Source organism: Oryctolagus cuniculus, chromosome 7 (assembly GCF_964237555.1).
Source record: "Oryctolagus cuniculus chromosome 7, mOryCun1.1, whole genome shotgun sequence".
NCBI lineage: Eukaryota > Metazoa > Chordata > Mammalia > Lagomorpha > Leporidae > Oryctolagus > Oryctolagus cuniculus.
Window position 1 is genome coordinate 100017684 of NC_091438.1, and position 23095 is coordinate 100040778.

General features: G+C 35.5%; 1 protein-coding gene and 1 long non-coding RNA gene across 4 annotated transcripts in view; one reads left to right on the forward strand and one right to left on the reverse strand.

The window, feature by feature from the left end:
• NEGR1 (neuronal growth regulator 1) overlaps window positions 1-23095 on the forward strand; it is a 941547-nt gene that overhangs the window by 48490 nt on the left and 869962 nt on the right. The gene's annotated exons all lie outside the window — the stretch shown is intronic.
• Window positions 77-8773, reverse strand: LOC138850630 (uncharacterized). The gene is made up of 2 exons (XR_011390661.1): window positions 8742-8773; window positions 77-4427 (listed from the first exon to the last, which is right to left on the reverse strand). It is a non-coding gene; the product is annotated as an uncharacterized lncRNA (long non-coding RNA).

Genomic DNA, 23095 nt, shown 5'->3' on the forward strand with positions numbered 1-23095 from the left:
TGCATTCAGTTAAAGAGGATTCAGTTTATTACCAGGGGAGAGGGCTTTCATCACAGACCCTAAAACCCAACATCCCTGTAGAGACTACCTTTTTTTTTTGTTGGAATGTTATCATCCTGACATGCAGCAGATAATAAATATTTCCTGTTTCATTTGATATGGGTATTTAACATGGTTTACAGACTAGATTGTATAATGAAGGGGGTATTTTAAACTTTGCACATATTTCAATTATCACTTTTAATTAATTATATTGTACATATTTATTTGCCTACATGTACCTACCATTAGAAGCTGAAGTAGTTAAGGGCAGATCCTCTGTTATTGATCTTAGTATTTCTAACATTTCCATAGTAGCAAGGAAGCCACTATTGTTTGAGGAAGGAGCAAAGAGGAAGATGCTAGATATTTCTCATAGAGTTTCTAAGGATGTATTGCCTGCTAAAAGAATGGATTTTATCTTTGTCAGAGTCATTAATGAAAATTAATATATTACCATGTATTTAAGTCATATATTAAAAACTATTTTTTATCTAACAAGACAAGAAATGAAATATGGTTTTCAAGTGAGAGAAATGGAAGTATTTTGAGCATGTAGTGAACCCTAGCTGCTATACTTGAACTTCTCTGAATTGTCTATTTAATATTTACAACAACCTAGCATAGGCAATTATTAAATTCATTGTTAAAATGTATTTTTGTGATGTGTCTTGCCTAAGGCTATATGATTGTGGGGAGCAGCCTGGACTGGACTGAGTTACTGGAATTAAGACTTATTCTATGCATCTGCTCTCCCACAATATGGGAGAGAAGTAAACAGCTTCCGCACAGCTGCCTCCAGTTCAACCAATAAACTGTAGGACTTGCTCCTGATTGGAGAGCAGCGTACTCGGCGTGTGGGCAGCGAGTTAGGATTGGCGGAGGAGGACTATAAAGGAGGAGAGAGACGGCATGCACGAGGAACATCTAAGGGGAACATCTGAGGGAACACCTGTGCCGCCCCCGAGAGAACCGGCCGGCGGTGTGCCGCTCCCCTGTGGAAGTGGGGAATGTGGCCAGGGGGAACTGCCCTTCCACGGAGGTGGAAGGGATAGTAGCCAACCCGGGAAGAACCAGCAGCAAACCCGGGGAGGGCCGAGCAGACGAAAGAACAGCGCAGGGTCCTGTGTCGTTCCTCCACGAAGAGGGGGAGCGACGATGATTTAGTCAAAACTAAAATGAGAGCACAGGTCACTACATCTCAAATTTTTGTATGGAACCTAGTTTCCCCAATAAAGTGTTATGCAACAAGTCTAACAGGAGAAAATTATCGATATTTAATTATGAAACTCTTAATCATTAGAAACTGAGTTATAAATGCCTTTCATTTTATGGTGTTCTGGAACAAATGCAAATAATTTCTTTAGTCTGATTGATGGTTAATTAAATCCATGATCTGAATTTTTGTGTCTCCCCAGAGTTTATATGTAGAAATGCTAAACTCTTACATAATGATATTAGGAAATGGGAACATTGAGAGGTGATTAGGTCATGAGAGTGTAGCTTTTTGTTAAAAGGGTTTGGAGAGCTGTGAGTACACAGTGAGAGGAAGGCCATCTGGTGACCAGTATACTAGCCCTCACCAGACAGTGTATCTGTTACGGGCTTTTTAGTCTCCAGAGCCATGAGAAATAAATATTTGCTATTTATAAGCCACCTAGTTTATATTTTTGTTATAGCAGTCCTAACAAAGACAATTTCATTTTATTTTAAGTGTATGATTCTCTGGGTTTAGAATCCCTGTCACATCACTGCTAATCTGTAAGCAAACCTCCCATCTACCCTACCACATTTAGGGAAAATATGAATTCTTTAATAAATGAAGATGAAATGCACTTGGTTTATATGATTTGTAATTCTGGAATTTGAGTTTTCATAAACAGATCTTATCTGTGATAAATTAAGATAAATTACCTTATTTGATGTATGTATGTATATATATAATTTACATCGTTTACTTGGATAGCAGAGAAAGGGGGAGAAGAGAGAAAGAGAGAGAGAGAGAGAAAGAGAGAGAGAGAGAAAGAGAGACAGATGGTATTGGTTCATCCCCAAATGCCCCCACAATAACCAAGCTAAAGCCATGAGCCTGGAACACAATCCAAGTCCAAAATGGATGGCAGGAACCTAAGTAATTGAGCCATCACCTGCTGCCTCCAAGGATTCACTTCAGTGCCAAGCTGGATTAGGAGTAGAGATGGGACTCAAACCTGGCACTCTGATTCCATATGTGGTGTCCCAAGTGGAGTTTTATCTGATGAGTCATGTATTTGCGCTGGAGATATGTGTTGTAATGTTATTTACATTTTCATATATATCTCTTAGATTATTACATAGTTTCTTTACTATTGTGAAATAGACCTCTGAGAAATCTATATGCTTACAATGATATTCCCCATTTTAATGTTGATGATTTGTGAAAATTTTTAGGTAAAGTGATCCAAGATGGTATATGAAATACAAAATAAGATGTGGATAAAATAGATAGGCAGGCATTTTTTACTTTCTAATTTAACATAAGACTGTGTCTTATTTGAAAAATCAGCATAGTATAGAAACTATTTTCTAATTATTATTTTTAAAAACCCAGAAAAATTGAATTGTAAAAAAATATTTGAGTCCTGGGTTATAATGCTACCACACAGTGTCATTTGAATCTTAATAGCTCTGTGTTCCTTAAAAAATAAAAACCCTAGAATATTTTGTATATTCAAACTAAAATGTTCTAAAATATTATAGAAGTGAATCATCTCAGGAAAGTTCTAGGCAACTACAATTTGCCTAGAGCTTTTCTGAGCTGATTCACTTTTGGAGTTATTCTTACATTAAGAGTATGAGGATAAAGAGAACTAAAAGATAAACTGTTAATGACTTTTATTCTCCTCCTTCCTCTTTTGCAGCATCGGGGTATTTTATAGAGAGAAATAATTAATATCTGATAATTAATACTGGAATGATAAATTCATAAATTGCATATGTGGTTGAATATACAAAACAATACAACTAAGTGTTATTTCCATGATAGATTGAATATTATTGTGGAACTTCAAAACTGTATTTAACTTAAAGTCATCATGTTTGACTGATTAATCTCCACAATACCACTTTTAAAAAGATTAGTCTTCATAGTTTCTAAAGACTTCTGCTTACATTCTCTTAAAATATTTTGCCTTGTCAACTATTAATAGTTTCCTAGTAATTTTCCTAATTTTTAACTAATTCAACTGCTTTCTCTGAACATAATTTTACTTATGTTACTATTTGCATGGGGCTCTAGAATGACTTCCTATTATCAATAAAATTGAGAGTGTATTTCTCAGATTTCACTGTATTTACAACTCCCATTATTTCTTCTAAGTCAGTTTTATTATAAGTACCATATTTTTGGTCTCCAAATCTTAACTTTTTTCTCCTTTGTGCTATTATTTCTATTTTATATGACTGTTGTATTTTATGTTTTACAAAATAAAAATTTTACGAAAATGATTTCGTTCCATATCTCCTTGATACTCTCAACTTCATCGTATATTCAGATTACTAAATACTTCTCCAAATGCAAATATCCTTCTGTCTTTTGAGCCATTCAGCAACTGAAAGTAATTGCCTAATAAGCCTCTGATTTCATAGTATGGATTTTGAAGTCCACTATCATTATTTTCCAAATTGCCTTTCCTGGATAGTCTTCACTCACCAACCTTTAAAGAAACCCAGTGCTCCAGCCACACAATAGATACTCAAATCCTGTGTCTATCCCATGCTTTCCTAATTCTGCAGCTCAGCTCACAATTTTCTGTCTGCTGAAATGTAAATTGATATCTCTCCGCACATTCTTCATATTCAACACATTCCTCTAGGCCAAGATGAAATATAACCTCCTAAAGGTTTCCCTGATAAGAGCAGCCATAATGGGTTGCTACTCTCCCCTCAAGGCCATCTTAGCTTTTAAACATTGCTTTTAACAGGAAGCATACCTTAATATATATTCATGTATGTGTTATTTTCTCTTCGTAGATTTTCAGTTCCTTGGGGATAGAAGGTATGCAGGGATCTTCAGAAAATTCATGGAAATTATGTATTATAAAAAAAAAAACCTATGCATGAATTTCAAAAAAATTTTGCATAAAAATAAACATCTTAATTCCTTTTCCCATGAGCTTTTGAAGTTTACTCTTTATATACTTCAGTATGCTTATATCCTTTTCTATATAATACGCTTACATTTGTTAATTGAATGAAAAATATGAGAGAGGTATTTTAATCCTCTGATGATCTGGATTGGGAAATGAAAACATAGCTATTTAATTTGATGGCTGTTTTCTAGACTGTGGATCTTTTAGTTCATTTTCATCTTCTTGCCTTTTTAGATGCCTCATATCTTCTTGTTTTCTCTAGAGGGAAGAAAAAGAGACTGAGGAAATTAAATAATTAACCTCAAACTTGTGTGGTAGCAAAGAAATTCATGGAAATGTTAGAATGAATAATGGCCTGTGTTTTTTTAGTGGTATCTATGTTCCCCATGCTTTTCCTGTGTCCAGATTCACAGGGTGGATTGTATTTTACATATTCTTCTAGCTAAATAAAAAAAAGATAAAAATGAAAAAAAAAAAAAGGATAGAACCTGGGTTGGGTTCTCAGATCTGGAACCAGAACCAGAGAGCCAGAGAGAAAGAGAGAGATCACCCCTCCACTGGTCCACTCCCCAGGGCTGGGTCAGACCTAAACTGGGATCTGAGAACCCAACCCAGGTCTCCCAAATGAATAGCAGGAACCCATATGCACATTATCAGGGAATCAGGAATGGAACTGGGACTCTGACCCAGGCATTCTGCTATGGGATGGGAGGATCTTGAGCAATATCATAATCACTATTCCAAATGCCCACAGTTGATTTTTGAGTAATACCTTTCCTTTGAAACAGTTTCAAAGAGATCATCATGTTCCATCCATATGGGATGCCAGTGCTGCAGGCGATACCTTTACCTACTATTCCACTGTGCCATATCCTCAGTAATTTTAAGCACATCCTATTTGCAGTTTTAAAAATTCCTCTATATGAATTGGGTGCAGGCAACTAATGAGCTAGTTTGTAGTAGATTCTTCTGCATCAGTATGACTGAGATTGTATATTGGTGAATTATCTGAGAACCTTATAAAATGTATGCTTAAATCAAGACCAAACACTTCTTTTGTAAAGCTCTACCTGTATATCCCTTCATTTCATTATTTGCCATTCTTCCAAAAATAAAATTAGCTGATTAATTAAGCACCATGTTTGTTTAAAAGATTGTGTAATGAGTGTAAGATGGCTCCTGCTTTCAAGTTTTTCCAAGTATGGTAGAGAAACACCAAATTACAAACAATATGGTTACAGTATTATATGTTCTGGAAAAGATAGATACAAAATCATTTTGGGACAAACATTTTAAAAATGATTACATCAAGGTAGACAAGATAGTATACGACATCAATACTTGCAAGGATGGTAATACAAAATACATAGCCCTTTCATTATGGTTGTAAATATTTTTAAGCATTAACTAATTTAACCTTCAGAAGAATCCTGACATAGGTAACATAATTATCTTCTGTGTTAAGTTGATGCAGAATAAAGTTCCCCAGCTCATGGTTCCTGATTGGTGAAACCTATAATTATCTGGGACTCATATTCAAGGAATCTTGATGTAGAACTTGTGTTTTTATGAATTTATAATTTATTCAAGATAATATTTGGGAAGATAGTAAAGGAGAGAAAAATTATTTTATAGAAAGAGAACAATGTGAAAGGCAAATGTGAAAAGCAGCTCTGAAAGTTGTTTTCACAGCAGTCTGTAAGAGAACGTCCGAGGAGTTGATGTGAAATGGATACAAATATAAGGATAAGTGGGGCCAGTGCCCCATGGCTCACTTGGTTAATCCTCTGCCTGCGGTGCTGGCATCCCATGTGGGCACCAGGTTCTAGTCCCCGCTGCTGCTCTTTCACTCCAGCTCCCTGCTGTGGCCTGGGGAAGGCAGTGGAGAATGGCCCAAGTGCTTGGGCCCCTGCACCCACATGGGAGACCAGGAAGAAGCACCTGGCTCCTGGCTTCAGATAGGCACAGCGCCGGCCGTAGTGGCCATTTGGGGGGTGATCCAACGGAAGGAAGACCTTTCTCTCTGTCTCTCTCTCCAAAAAATTAAAAAAGATAAAATAAAAAAATAAGGATAATGTAATGTATCACTTTCTTCTCTTTTTTCTTTGGTTGATTAATCATGTATTCATCATGAACTTCTTATGTTATTCTAGGTAGGGCATCGATCATGGATGTGGACATGCTTGGAAACCTTTGGAAACCTTCCATGATATTTAAAGAGTACAAAGAAAATTTTTAAAATACCGATGGTATTTAGGAAAGTGTACATATTACTAGAATAGCTTAGTAATGTATATTTGTGAACAACTCACTGTTGGCATACAAGACCATGGGCAATCTTGGATGGCAGGATACGGTTCCATAATCTCATTTCATTTAACATAGAGAAACTAAAGCAACAGTATGACTATTAAGTTTCGAATGACAGGAAGTTGGCCATGATTTACAGAGTTTGTTATATGATAGGATTAATACTCAAACTAACTTTGAGAAGGATTCGGATTTAGGCTAGTTGAATAGCACAAATTCAGAGTGGATACTGTTTATAAGAGAAACAAAAACACAGAAGGTAGCTGGCTAAGAGAACCAAGAATAGTATTTTAGAAAGGAACTTGAGATTCAAGGACTAAGAAAAGTATTAATGCTTTGTTTATATTAATTCAGGAAGAGTCTATATTTATGTTTGTAAGGAAGACCACCCCATAATTTGATTTACATATTTTTTGAGTTTCAATACATTTGAAATCTCTTCAGTTTTACTTTATATCAGAATATCTGTTTTTAGCAACAAAGATGAAAAATAACAGTCAACACTACATCTTTTTAAAGTTAGATATTGGGTACACTTGTAAATTGCAACCAGTTATCCTATTACTACACCAAGGGGGATTTGTGAGTAGGAGAATGGAATTTGCAGTATGAACTTTGTACTGCTTACTTTGCTAGAATTAGTTTGGCAGTTGATTCATGTGATATTTCCAGCAGAGAAATCTGCAAAGTACCCTGCTCAATGTGGTTACTTAAACAGTTAAATCCTCTGCAATCAGAGAACTCCCACTGAACCAGTGATTATCTGTATGGTATATTCTAATGTACTGAGCAACTGTGTAAAGATCATGTGGACTGAATGTTCATTTTACTAACTTCTTAAAGGGATTGAGTAGAAAAATTCATTGTACAAAATCTTTTTTTTTTTTTTTGATAAAAGCAGAATGTCCTAGAAGAATGTGGAATTTATCAATGTAATTTTCCTTGTTTGTTGGAACATATTCTCTTATTGGGAAGCATCTTTGAAATCAGACTGAATCTAAATCTCTAAACAAATTTTAAATTTACAACCTTCTTAGAAATACATTAAAATCTTCGATTTTCGAGCTGGTGCTGTGCTGAAGTAGGTTAAAACCCTGGCCTGAAGTGCCAGCATTCCATATGGGTGCTGGTTCTAATCCCGGCTGCTCCTCTTCTGATCCAGCTCTCTGCTATGGCCTGGGAAAGCAGTAGAAGATGACCCAAGTCCTTGGGCCCCTGTACCCACATGGGAGACCCAGAGGAAGTTCCTGGCTCCTGGCTTTGGATCGGCTCAGCTCTGGCCATCGCAGCCACCTGAGGAGTGAACCGTCGGATGGAAGACCTCTCTCTCTGTCTTTACCTCTCTCTGTAACTGTCTTTCAAATAAATAAAATAAATCTTTCAAAAAAATCTTCATTATTACATCTGTTTGTAAATCAACTTCAAAAGAAGAAAAAGTATTGTTTACCATGAGTATAGCAATGAAGGACTTAACCATTAGTTTAAATATGTTTTCCACTTTATAATTTTATTTGACCCAGACTTGAATATTGTTTTCACAATAAAGATTTAAAATTCTTAATTGATAAATATATCTTTCATGGAAATATAGATTGTTTACTTTTGGTAATTTTGAACTTTATTACATAATTCTTGCCTATTTAAAAAATTAAAGATGACAGTTTATAATTGACACCTAAAATACCATTTATGATCAAAATATTGTCTTATATACATCCTATTGTGTTTATTTATTATTTAACTAGAAAATGAAAATGTCAGTTAGTATTAATAATAAAGATTCAAGATCAACTTAAAGCTTTATAGTAGCATAGGTTGCTACTATTTGTGTCAAGGCTCCATAGGTAATTTTTTAACTAGGGTGGTTGATAAAATAATTTTTGTAATGGTTTTCAGTAATATAAAATTGATGATTTCAATTAGCAATTTAATTTTATGGAATACTTGCATTGTGACTTGAAAAGTGGGAGAGATGGGGCAGGATGGATTCAAACTGAATCCTTCTCAGACATTTCTTTGAATTTTTTATAAGTTAAAATACTTGATACATATTAACAACTTATAGCAGTAATCTCAGAAAAAGGAATATTTATCACAAGTGTTTTATTCCATTTTATAGTCCCCCTTCCCTTAAAAAGCTATTTTAAGGAGTAAAAGTTTATTAAAATACTACAAGATTAGACAGTTGGAGTATGATTTTCCTCAAGGAAATACCACTGAATGAAAACATGAAGGTTTTACCATTCGAAAGTCTCTACTCACTTTTGGGCTATGAACGTTTCCAGACTTCTTTTTGATAATTTTAGAGTTCTAGGTCAGTTAGCACTTTTACATCATCATAATAGGTAACACTTCTAGAACGAAAATCTATATTAGAATGCTTCAGGGAAATTAAACCAACATAAATAAGTATACTTCACCAATATCATGGGGAAACAAATGATTATTTAAATTTTATGTGACATTTGAATTTTTTCATAATAATAATTTTACATGAACATTTTGAAGTATCGTGTGTGTGTGTTTATGTGTGTGTGTGAAGAGATTTATTATGCCATTATGGAGTCTCAGACATCCCACAATTTCCCTAAGGCCAATTGGAGATCTAGGAAAGACAATAGTGTAAAAGGTCTGAGAATTAGAGGAGCCAGAATGTAAATCCCAATCCAGAAATAAGGAATGATCGATGCCCCAGTTCAGTCAGTTAAGCTGGGGACAAATTCCTCTTTCCTCCATCTTTATTCAGGCTCTCAAGGGACTTGAGGACTACAAGGTACCCACCCTTAATGGGGATTCAGTTCATTTGGAGTGTCCACCAACCCAAACTCTAATCCTGCATGAGAACACCTTCACAGAAACACCCAGAAAAAATGCTTAATTCAGAAATTGTGTGATGAAGTCAAGTTGTGGCTTTCCTAACAGTAACCTGTATTTAAAGATCTCTTTATATGGCAGAAATTTTTCTTTCTTTGTTTTAAAACAAATTATGTATTTATTTAAAAGGCAGAGTTACAAAGAGAGGAGGAGGAAGAAGAGGGAGAGAGAGAGTGGGTGAGTGAGCTCCTCCATCCACTGATTCACATCTCAAATGGCTGCAATGACTGAGTTGTGACAGGCCAAAGCCAAGAGCCAGAAGCTTTCTCTGGGTCTCCCATGTAGATGCAGGGGCCCAAGAACTTGAGCCATCTTCTGCTGCTTTCCCAGGTGCATCACCAGAGAGCTCTATCAGAAGTGGACCAGCCTGTAGCCAGAAACCAGCAACATCCAGGTCTCCCCTGTGAATGGCAGGGACCCAGGTACTTGGACCATCCTCCACTGCTTCCCAGGTGCATTAGCAGGAATGCAAGATCAGAAATGGAGAAGCTGGGACTCCAGTATGGAATGCTGGCATAACAATTAGTTTGCCCAGCTGTGCCACAATGTGAGCCTTTCTTTTTTTTTTTCTTTCTTTCTTTTTTTTTTTTTCCTTTATTTCAAGTGATCACTTCAGTGCCTTTGCAGATATGCAGTCACTTATCCATCCCACATCAGAACAGTGTCTAACAAAAGGTCTGTATATATATGGTAAAGGAAGAGGCTAAACTTAGCAAAGTCAAACACTTAAAATCAAAGATCAAGATTTCCATCCTTAGAAGTGTTTTTAGCTCCATCACTCAAGGCTAGTGTTCAGTCTGTTTGTCCTCACAGCTCCCATTTGTGTAATATCATACTAGTTTTATCCCTCCTTCACTTTTTTTTTAACTTTTATTTAATGAATATAAATTTCCAAAGTACAGCTTATGGGTTACAATGGCTTCCCCCTCACAACTTCCCTCCCACCCGCAACCCTCCCCTTTCCCGCTCCCTCTCCCCTTCCATTCACATCAAGATTCATTTTCAATTCTCTTTATATACAGAAGATCAGTTTAGCATATATTAAGTAAAGATTTCAACAGTTTGCACCCACATAGAAACACAAAGTGAAAAATACTGTCTGAGTACTCGTTATAGCATTAAATCACAATGTACAGCACATTAAGGACAGAGATCGTACATGAGGAGTAAGTGCACAGTGACTCCTGTTGTTGACTTAACAAATTGACACTCTTGTTTATGGCGTCAGTAATCACCCTAGGCTCTTGTCATGAGTTTCCAAGGCTATGGAAGCTTTTTGAGTTCACCGACTCTGATCATATTTAGCCTAGTTATTAAGATGCCTTTTAAGACACACATGAACAACATCAAAGTACCTGGGATTAAGATTCAACTCTGGGCTGGTGCCATGGCTCACTAGGCTAATCCTCCGCCTTGCGGCGCCGGCACACTGGGTTCTAGTCCCAGTCGGGGCGCCGGATTCTGTCCCGGTTGCCCCTCTTCCAGGCCAGCTCTCTGCTGTGGCCAGGGAGTGCAGTGGAGGATGGCCCAAGTCCTTGGGCCCTGCACCTGCATGGGAGACCAGGAGAAGCATCTGGCTCCTGGCTTCGGATCAGCGCAGTGCGCTGGCTGCAGCACGCCGGCCGCGGCGGCCATTGGGAGGTGAACCAACGGCAAAAGGAAGACCTTTCTCTCTGTCTCTCTCTTTCACTGTCCACTCTGCCTGTCAAAAAAAAAAAAAAAAAAAAAAAAAAAGGTTCAACTCTGGCACCCAACTCCTGCTTCTTGCTAATGCAGACTTTATGAGGCAGTAGTAATGGCCCAAGTAGTTGGAATTCTACCACCTCATAGACATCCAGAATGAGATTCCAACTTCCAGTTTCAGCATTGCCCAGCTGTGGACACTGAGGCCATTTGAGGAGTAAATCAGCAGATGGGAACTTTGCTTCTACATTCACTTTTGAAGGTAAAATCCTTCTTGTTCTCATGCAAAGCATTATTTGCAGCCATCTCCTTCATGGTCTCTATTCTTACTTTTAGATCCCCTTTTCTTCTAGGTCCACCCAACTTTAAGGTGTTTTCCATGCAAGTACTTCCGACTCTTAGAAGTCTCTGGATGATGCTATTGTAATATCTTTTCTCTTCAATTTCCTTAGTGCTCCTTATTGAGAGGCACTCTGTTTATAAGCAACATTCTACTCATGACTTTCCCAGGAGGTAGGATTTTATGACCACTATTTTAGAGCTGAGTAAACTAAGTTTCAAGAGAATTAACTCACTATTACAAAGTTTCAAAGCTATTAAGTGCAAGGGTGTACATACCAGCTTTGATTCCAAAGTCACATACTTTCCAAAGATATGTTCTCATTTAGAATATTCTTAAATTTACTATTGAAGCATAGTATCTTTTGATAAAATACTTTGTATGTACATATGTTCCATTTTGTTCTGAAGGAAATCAGTGTAGTGGCTCTTCTGTCAAAATTGGATGGATGCCATTTTATCTGCTCTGACAAGTTGAAATCTCACACATTAGTACCATTTTTAAAGTTACAGAATAGAATTGTGACAACAAAGAGAATATTTTGTTTTCTTTTGAGTTCAGAATTACAAAAATAAATAAATAAATATATACGTGAGATAATGTAGTTTCTGAATCTTTCTGAATTTCAAAAACTATTATGGATGGGAAAACTACACTTTATCAATAGATACATAGTATTTGAAGAACATTCTGTGAATATAATGGTAAATATTTATTTCTGGTAGGTATATGATTATTACCAAAAGCCAAATCAAGCTATTGTATAACTTGAGAAGTTTTGAATGTATGAATTTATGTATGAAGTCAAGTGTAAGCTGTTTCTGGATAATTAGGAACTGAAGGTTATAACATTTGCCATTGAGAAGATAATTACTCTCTAGATATTCAACACTGTCTATGCCCTGTGACACTGATGATTCAGAAGGCAGATAAATGCCCTCTAAGAAATATTAGCTTTGAAAATAAAGAGGACACATATGTCATTTTTGAAAAAAAAGAAAAAAAATATTTTGAATCTTAGTTTTATGACTGATGTCATAAGTTTATAGACATTCATTTCTTATACTCTTAACATTATAAAATTTATCTGTTGGTAAGATAAAATTACTTACATGTCTAAAATGTTATATTTCTAACAATAAAAGTCCTCTTTGAATAATAAAAAATATCCACAGTATATATTTGTGTCTTTGTGCCATTTAAAATAAATATCCACTTGAACTAAAATTCTGATCCTGGTTATTATAGTAGTGATTTTGAAGATTGCTGTTCTTTACTTCAACTCAAACAATTCATTTGTGGTTAATTTAGGTTATGATACATATATTCCACAAATGTGCTTCTTCCTGAATTTCACCTTTTTATGTCTTTCATACTATTATATTCTTTTCTTACTGTCAGTTTTTCAAAATGTATATTTACATATTAATATAACTATAAATCTTTAAACATATTCTTCCTTCAGAATAATCCAACATCAATTTAATTCATTCTCATCAAAACAAAAGTAATTAGTATCAAGTTCATTTTTTTAAAAGATTTATTTATTTATTTGAAAGCCAGAGCAACAGAGCAACAGAAAGGCAGAAGCAGAGAGACAGAGAGAGAGAGAGAGAGAGGTCTTCCATCTGCTGGTTCACTCCCCAAATGACTGCAACAGCCGGAGCTGAGCTGATCAGAAGCCAGGAGCCAGGAGCTTTTCTTCGGTCTCCCATGTGGGTACAGGGGCCCAATGACTTGGGCCATTTTCCACTGCTTTCCTGGCCATAGTAGAGAACTGGATCAGAAGTGGAGCAGCTGGGGTTCGAACCAACATCGAAATGGGATGCTGGCCCTGCAGGTAGCAACTTTTACCTACTACGCCACAGCGCCAGTCCCTCAAGTTCATTTCTAATTCTTGTGAAGAACAGTTGCTGAGGTTATTTTTAACCATATTCAGTTGTAAAAAAGAAATTAAGATTATAATCAAGATAGACAATCTGTTAAAATTATGTGTAGTCACTCTGTAAGAAAAAATAAAAATACTGAAGTGTCCATTAAAGATTTTGAATGTATGCTAAATATGTACATTTATTGATTAAACATTTAAAAATAGTCTTAGCTTCACAGGCCATTCTTTTTTAACCACTTTCTGTTCTCTATTAATTATCTCTGCTAAAAGAGATAATATGTATTGCAAAATTTGTGAATGCTAGAGGTTTGCTATCAATTTTTTGATAAAGCTGGTGTTTCATATTAATTCATTTTAAATATGTTCAAAATAAATTTTACATTTAAGAATATGAACACTAAGAAGATACTTTTATATTACTAATGTAGAACTAGTATTTAAATGTTGGCTTTATGTCTTAGATGTGACAACCATAAACTAACTTTACTATACAAGATATATATTTTCTTAACTCATTTGATCCTACTCCGATGAGAAATGAGGGGTAGTGTGATGTGGGTAATAATTTACATTCAATCAGTAACCCAAGTTCAAATAAAGCTCTGTCACCTTTAGTCAATAGGGAAACATAGGTAAGGTTTTTCTCTGATTCTTAGTTCATTTTTTGGAAAATAATAATAAACACTTTTACAAGATTATTTTGAGAAATACATGAGAAAGTGATGTGCAGAACCTGACAATTACTAATAATCCTGAGTCAATAATTTTAAATGTACATAATTTTCTGGATATTACAGTAAAGGATATTTTAATAAAGGCTTAGGTATTTTCTTTTTTAACCATTTCAGTGGACATTGTCTAAACATATATTACCACCTTAATAAACAGAATATTTTAAAACATTTAAAAATGTTCTTAAGATCATTTTATTAAGCGTACTATCAATTGTAATCTATTTTACTTACAAGGAAGAAAATTAAAAAGGTTAAATAATGTCCTGTACCAATTTTAATCTTTGGACTATATAATATACATCCCACTCTGGAGGCCACAGTGAATATCATCAACATGTATTTTTAAAATGAACAGCATTCACTTATTCAATATGTATGTGTTAAATTTCTGCAATCTAATTGAGGTAAGATGACTAGTAAGATGCAACCTTGTAATGATATCTCCTCTTGATGTTCAGATATAGTCACTCACTTCCTTACTCAAGACTATTAAGAAAGTGCAATGTAATTAAGAATGCATCATTTAAAAGCTATTGAAATAATGATAGCCTGGAGCATAAATCATGATGTTAAATTAATAATTATAATAATCATTCATATCTTTGCCAAATGCAGTAAACTTAACAAATCTTATACTTACTCTCTGAAAAAGGGAAAGAGAACTTTTTTCTGCCAAGGGCCATTTGGATGTTTATAATATCATTCATGGGCCATACAAAATTTTTAACTTAAAAATAATCTGATATGGAGTAATTTAATTTAGAGTCCAACCTGCAGTTGCTTTGGCAGGGCCAGACCAGATGATTTCACAGGCCTCACAAGGCCTGTGGGCTGGATGTTCCCATATGTAGAGCAGATCAAAATAATCAGGTAGTTTTTGAATACACTAATGAATCTTTTCCAGTCTGTATCACTGTCTCTGTCTCTCAAGAATTAGAAGTAATATTACTTTATGGTTGATAGCATGAACTCAGTAAAAACAAAACAACAATAGCTTATTTTAATCTAGACTCTGCAATATACTTGCTTTGTTGTTTTTTTCTGTGTATTTTGTGTTTTTTATTTTATTTATTTTTATTTGTTTATTTTTTTGACAGACAGAGTGGACAATGAGAGAGAGACAGAGAGAAAGGTCTTCCTTTGCCGTTGGTTCACCCTCCAATGGCTGCCGCGGCCGGTGCAATGCGCAGGCACACCATGCTGATCCAAAGCCAGGAGCCAGGTACTTCTCCTGGTCTCCCATGGGGTGCAGGGCCCAGGTGCTTGGGCCATCCTCCACTGCACTCCCTGGCCACAGCAGAGAGCTGGCCTGGAAGAGGGGCAACCGGGACAGAATCTGGTGCCCTGACCGGGACTAGAACCCGGTGTGCTGGCAACGCAAGGCGGAGGATTAGCCTAGTGAGCCGCGGCGCCGACCAATATACTTGCTTTGTAACCTTGGGTATATTGCAAGCTATTTATGTAAGATTTGACATACACTTGTACATTAAAGCATACAAAGAATAAAAATTAATAATAATAATATCTCATAGAGAAGTTAAGAGAATTACATAAAATACTGCATGCAAAGAGTAAATAACTAGTTTAATTGTGTTTCTGTATCCCTTACATGGAGCAACATTCCTGTATATTCATCACAGAGAATTATACTAACTTCATTTTAAATAGCATCCCATCATTTTCCAACCTCCCCTCATGACTGCTCAAATAATATAAGCATACATTAAGATAACAGTCAATAAATTTGACAGCTTTCCTAACCAGTTTTCTTTCAGGGTCATTTCTACTAACACAGTTCTCAAGAGAAATATTCTTAAAAGGGAATCTCCATTGCAGAACTTAGTTAAAAATGGTGAATCCATACATCAGTCCAAGGGCTCTAGCTCTTGAAAGATAGACACTTCCATAGTCGTTTTGGTGTACTTAAGCATACAATAGCTTTCTAATCTTCATCAAAAATATTTTAAATTAAAGCAATTGTCGTGCAGCTGTAATGTTGTCACCTATCAGTGTAATGAATTTAAACTGAAAGCCACTCTTTATATGAGAATGAACTGATTAACTGGAGTTACTGCATTGGTAATAATTAGTCAGAAATGTGCAGTGGTGCAAATCAATATCTTGGTGCCAAGACTCTCCTGGGGAATCTAAACTATAACAAAGCTGTCAACCTGCCAGATGAGGGTGTTGCTGATTTGTGTTGCTAATTTATTCTCTGATAACTTTAATTTATATAGTGGAGATAGAAAATGAAAAAAGATACATTTGACTTAGTAAACATCACTGAAACCTTAATTAGTAAACCAATCACAACTTTTTTTTTGAGATTGAAGGAGGAAGAAGCATCAAAATTATTTTAATATCTTGTTTCAATATTTAACAATTATTCATTACTTTCTGTTTAGTTTCTGAAATAAAAATTGTATTTCATTTTTTTTTTGCATTTTGAGGGAAAGCAGTAGTATAAATCTGATGGGTCCTTGACTATTGTTAAGAAATATGTTTGTGTGTATACACACACACATAAGAATGAATTGTAGTCACTATTATGACCACTTCAGCAGCATGCAGATGCAATGTTTTATGCAGAAGATAACTGTCTTATGTTTGTAAGTCTTATGTTATCCAATTTTATAACATTATCAAAAGAATATTTTTGATAGTGTTTTCAAAACTCTCTTTTCTGCATTATATTCTAAGTGTTTCTGAAAATAAAAGAATTTTGTGAAAGGCATAATTTCTGAAGCTCAATTGGCTTTTCATTCTTATTTTAATATCTATTTATTTGAAAGAGTTACAGAGAGGCAGAAGCATAGACAGAGAGAGAGAGAGAGAGAAAGAGAGAGAGACCCTGAGAGAGAGAGAGAGAGAGAGAGAGAGAGAGATCTGCCATTTGCTGGTTCTCTCCCCAAATGGTACAATAGCCAGAGCTAGGATGATCCGAAGCCAGGAGCTGCAAACTTCTTCCAGGTCTCTCACATGGCTGCAGGGGCCCAAGGATTTGGGCCATCTTGTACTGCTTTCCCAGGCCATAACAGAGAGCTGGATGGAAAGTGGAGCAGCCGAGCCTCAAACTGGTGCCCATATGGAAAGCCAGCACTGCAGGCAGTAGCTTTACCCACTGTATCACAGCACCAGCACCTGAGCTTTTCTTAAGAAATTGTAGTTCTGTTCTTGTTATCTACTGTTGCATTAGAAGTTACTCCAATATTTGTGGATAACAAAAATGTTCATGGAGTCTGTAGGTCATAAATTTGGATCAGGCAAAGGTGAATGACTTATCTTTGCTCCTTTATCCTGGGAAGTTAGTAGAGAGGCATGCAAATGAGAAAGAGCTAGAATTATCTGCTCACTGTCACAAAGAGTAGGCACTATTAGTATTTAAATTTATATTAATTAAGATGTCTATCTCCTGATGTGCACCTGATGATCAGGCACCAGGTAGCTATGGAGAGTATATCTACAAGGGCCAGAATGGAGGCTGCATCCAGGATGTTGGTTTGACAACTAAGACTACAGAGCCAGCCCAGTGTTGGAGCAGTCCATAACCGAAGGTGATCATGGTCGGTCTTGCTCTCTATGGCCCTAGGGAGTCAGTCCATGGAGGCTGAACTTATGTAGACAGGCCCAAATACTTGGGCTCTTTGGATCTGGTATACCTTGTCACTTAGTCTTAGTAAGAGGATAGTCAAAAGTTCCAGGCCTCTGAGTTAAAATAATCTCAGATTAAATCTTGCATCATAAATGGTTCTTTAGGAAAATATATATTTATGGAAATGATAGGAAGGAAGAATTTCTTTTAAAAATTAACAAGACTTCAAAATGTTTATATACTTCTATTTTAGTACACTAATGTTCGAGGTTAATTTCTGAGGTAGTGTTATACACCATGTTTACCAGTGATATTTTATCATGTCATATTTTTTCACATTTGGTAACATTAAAGTTCCTCAAAATGAAAATTTTGGAAATGCTGGACTGCATTTACTTCATGATTCTATTATTGTGTTATTTCCTGAAAAATCCTATAAATTACATAATCTATTTTATTTGAATTACAACTAAATGAAAATTATGAGAGATTTATCTAAAGATATTCATTGATTCTATTGTATATTAATGCAAACTCCCCCTAGTGCATTTCCACATGAAACCTATGTAATTGATCTTATTTGGAAAAGCAATTTTTTCAGATGTAATCAAGTTATGAGGAGGTTGTATCATACTCCACAAATGAAAAAAAGAAATTTAGTTACTGAGATATAGAGGATACACATAGGGAAGAAGTTCATGTGATGTTGAAGACAGATTTAGGAGCTGCTGCTGCAAGTCAAGGAAGGCCAACATTGAAGCCAAAAGAGAAATACAGTTTTTCTTAAAGCTTCAAGAAAGAGTAAATCATGCCGACACCTTAATTTTGGATTTCTACCCTTCAGAACTTTGAGAGAATAAATTCCTGTTTTGTTAAACCATCCAGAATGGGAGATGGGAGGAGAGGGAAAAGGAGAGAAGCAGGAAGCTCTCTGTGTCTCTTTGAGAAAAGGAAGAGGAAGGAAGGAAGGAAGGAAGGAAAGAAGGAAGGAGCAAGGAAAGTTCGGGGGGAGAGAGGGAGGAGGGAAAGGAGGGAAGAAAGAAAGAGAAAAAATAAAAGGATTTTACTTTATTAAACTGAGTAGTGTGGTGGTTTTTTTTTATCTTAAGAAAATTATTATTGTTCAGAAATATTTACTCCCATTCTGTCAAGTGCCTATTCCCTTTGTTGAGTGTTTCCCTTGTAGTGCAGAAGCTTCTCAGCTTGATGTAATTCCATTTGTCTATTTTGGCTTTGATTGCCTTTTTGATTTGCAAATGTTGAACCATTCCTGCATACCAGGGATAAATCCCATTTGGTAGGTGAATGATTTTTCTGATGTGTTATTGGATTCAATTAGCTAGTATTTTGTTGAGGGCTCTTGCATCAATAAAACTGATAAAAAATAATATGCAGAATCTGTAGAGTTCAAGAAACTCAACAACAAAACAATCTGGTTCAGAAATGGGCAAATGACTTGAATAGGCATATAGGCATTTTTTTAAAAAATATTCATTATTTGAAAGAGAGAGGCAGAGGCGAGAGAGAGAGAGAGGCAGAGGCAGAGAGAGAGAGAGAGAGAGTCTTCCATCCACTGGTTCACTCCCCAAATGGTCACAGTGACTGGAGCTGGGCCGATCTGAAGCCAGGAACCAGGAGCTTCTTCTAGGTCTCCTACACTGGTCCAGGGGCCCAAGTCCATCTTGCAGTGCTTTCCCAGGCCATAGCAGAGAGCTGGATTGGAAGTGGAGCAGGTGGGACTCAAACTAGCACCCATAAGGTTTGCTGATACTATAGACATTTGCTTTACATGCTACATCACTTGCCATCCCAGTTGAACAGGCAGTTTTCAAAAGAGGAAATTCAAACAGCTGACAGGCACATGAAAAATTGTTCAGGATCACTAACTATCAAGGAAATGCAAATCAAAGGTACAGTGATGTTTCAGCTCACGCCAGTTAGAATGGATGTCATACAGAAATCAAAAAGAATAAATGCTGGTGAGGAGGGTTCCCTAATCCACTGTTGGTGGGAATGTAAGATAATAAAGCCATCATGGATGACAGTATGGGGATACCTCAGAAGGCTGAAAATAGATATATCATATGATCCAGCAAACCCAATCATGAAAATTTACCTAATGATTATGACATCAGCATATGAAATAGTTGTCTGTACCACCATTTTTATTGTAGCTCAATTCACAATAGCTAAGGAATTAATCCAGATGTACATCAACTGAATACTGAATAAAGAAATTACAGTATTTATACAATATGTAATACTACACAGTTGTAAAAAAGAATGAAATCTTGTCTTATGAAACAAAATGGATGCAACTGGAAATCATTATACTTAGTGAAATATGCCAGTTCCAAAGAAGAAATACCATATATTTTTCCTGATCTGTGGTAACTAATAGCATATCATACATGTAATGTGTAGGAGTGAAATTGACATTTTGAGTGTTGATGATTTGTTACAGCTCTTTATTTTGAGGAACAGTGTTTTTTTTTTTTCTCTTACCTTTTGTTGAACTTAGTATAGGAATAATCATAAAATAAACTGAAAGTAGATCATTGTAAAAATTAACAGCAGGAATATGAAAGGAAGAATAAGGAAGCATAGGAGTGTGGCGGGAGGGAGGGTTAGATGAGAAGTATCACTATGTTCATAAATCTGTATACATGAAATTTGTATACCTTAAATAAAATTTTGAAAAAATAAAAAAAACTATTTTTAGTGCAAAAAATAAAATCAGTTTTGATAAAAGTTAGGTATATTTTATTCATTTTTCTAAGATTTAAGAATTTCAAGTAACTATAGAGTGTTTACATATGAATTTACCAGTAAAATCATAATGTTGACAGGAAATATAAGTCAATAAGTGTTTAATAAAGATTCTTACATATATGCAGTAATCACCCCATATCTGTGGAGATTTTCCAAGACCTCTGGTAGAGGTCTAAAACTATTTTAGTACTAAACCCTACATATACAATTGTTTTACAATGCATTCATACTTATAATAAAGTTTATATATTAGACATAGAAGATTAGCAATAATAAATGATAAGAAAATATAAAGAATGTAATATTGTAGAATGGCAGATGTCCTAATCATCACTCTGGCCTCAGAATCAGCCCTTAAGGCATTTGGGTCTAGCTAAAAAGCCCCTGAGAGTGTTTCAGACATGGAAAGCCAAGACACTGTGGAAAAAAATGACCTAAATGAAAGATCTCTGGAAGTGAGATCCCATCGGAAAGAATGGGCCATCAAAGAAGGAGGTACCTTTCTCTGAAGGGAGGAGAGAACTTCCACTTTGACTGTGACCTTGTCTAAATAAGATTGGAGTTGGCGAACTCAAAAGGCTTCCATAGCCTTGCCAACTCATGTCAAGAGCCTCAGGTAATTACTGATGCCGTAAACAACAGTGTCAATTGTTAAATCAACAACAGGAGTCACTGTGCACTTTCTCCCTGCATAGGATCTCTGTCCTTAATGTGTTGTACTATGTGAATTAATGGCATAACTAGTACTCAAACAGTACTTTGCACTTTGTGTTTCTGTGTGGTTGCAAACTGTTGAAATCTTTACTTAGTATATACTAAACTGATCTTCTGTATATAAAGAGAATCGAAAATGAATCTTAATGTGAATGGGATGGGAGAGGGAGTGGGAGATGGGATGGTTGTGGGTGGGAGGAAGGTTATGGGGAGAGGAAACCACTGTAATCCAAAAGCTGTACTTTGCAAATTTTTATTTAATAAATAAAAGTTTAAAAAAAGAATGTAATATTGTAATAAAAGTTACCTAAAAATATCTTATTGTACTGTATTTACCTTTCTTCTTTTGATGATGTGACATAATACAATGCCTTTGTGATGAGGATAATTGATGGATGTGATAGATGACTTAGGTCTCATGACATAGCGTCAGGCTGTTATAATAAGGTTTGCTACTAAGGAACTAATAGGTGAGCAATATATACAGTATGGATGTGCTGGTCAAAGGGATGATTCACAATCTAGGCAGAGTGGGGCAGGATGACATGTTCTACTCCTTGTTCTACTCATTAAGGCAAGTAATTTAAAAATTAATTACTAATTTCTGTATTTTTTTTTATCAGACTGCAGTTGACCACAGATAACTGAAACCATGGAAAGCAAAATTGTGGATAAGGAAAAACTACCATATTTAGTGGAATTTTGAGCAATAGATAGGTTTACATGAAGAAATAATAAAAACAGTTTGTCTTTAGTTCATGAGACTGCAGGTTGTGCCGGCACTTTGGTGTAGCCGGTAAAACTATACCTTGCAGTGCCGGTATCCATACGGGTGCTGGTTTGAGTCCCGGCTCTCCCTATTCCAATCCCGCTTCCTACTGTGGCCTGGGAAAGCAGTAGAGAATGGCCCAAGTCCATGGGCCCCTATGTGGGAAACCTGGAAGAAGCTCTTGGCTCCTGGCTTTGGATCTGCTCAGCTCTGACCGATGCGGCTATCAAGGGGAGTGAACCAGCAGATGGAAGGCCCCTTTCTCTCTGTCTGCCTCTGCCTCTGACTCTCTGTAGCTCTGCCTTTCATACAAATAAATAAATCTTTAAAAAAAGATAGAGACTGTAGATAACTAGGGTCAATGTGATTTCTATTTGTACATCATTGAAAGACGTAATTGTTGCAAACTATATGTGTGATAAACTGATTCTTCACTACCTCAAAAGTAATCATTCAACTGGCATTAAATTTTAAAATTGAAGATTTTCTGTTATGCTTATGCAGTATTTTCAGCATTAATGTAATTATAACAAGTTGGCTTGGAGTTGATAATACTGTAATTATATGTATTGAACTTCTGCATCTAATTACAATATCATTTCTATACATGTTTAGAACAGTGTTATGTCAAGAATCATGTGTTCATTGTAGAAAAGGAACTTTCAAAATAGTTCAGTTGATATAAATATAAATTCATAGCCAGCATTTTCCTCCCATGACAGGCACAGATATAACAAAAATGGGATTTCTTAAATTAATTTCAAATTCAAAAAAGTATTTTTGAAATACTAAGATTGCCCTAGTAGTATAAAGTAAATAATCCAGTATATATAACATGATTGTTACATGAGTAATTTGATAATAAATTTCAAAAATGTATAGTATGATAATTATAATAAATATCAATTTTATGTTTTCATTTTATAATTTGTAACGGAAACAAAAATTTTATATATTTTGGTGTTCTATGTGATATTTCAACATATGTATATAATTATGTAATGCCCAATCAAGGTAAATCTATCTGTCTCCTCAAATTAACTTTTCTTTTTAATCAAAACATTCAATGGCTATTTTTAGATTTCTTTCTAATTCTGATGTCATCTTCAATGAATATTTGATTCTTCTTTTTTAATTTGGAAAATCTTTATTTCTGTCTCTTGCTTAATACTGTAAAGCAAGGACTTATAGTATTATATTGAATAAAAGTGGTGAAAATGGGCAACCTGGTGTTGTTCCAAATCTTA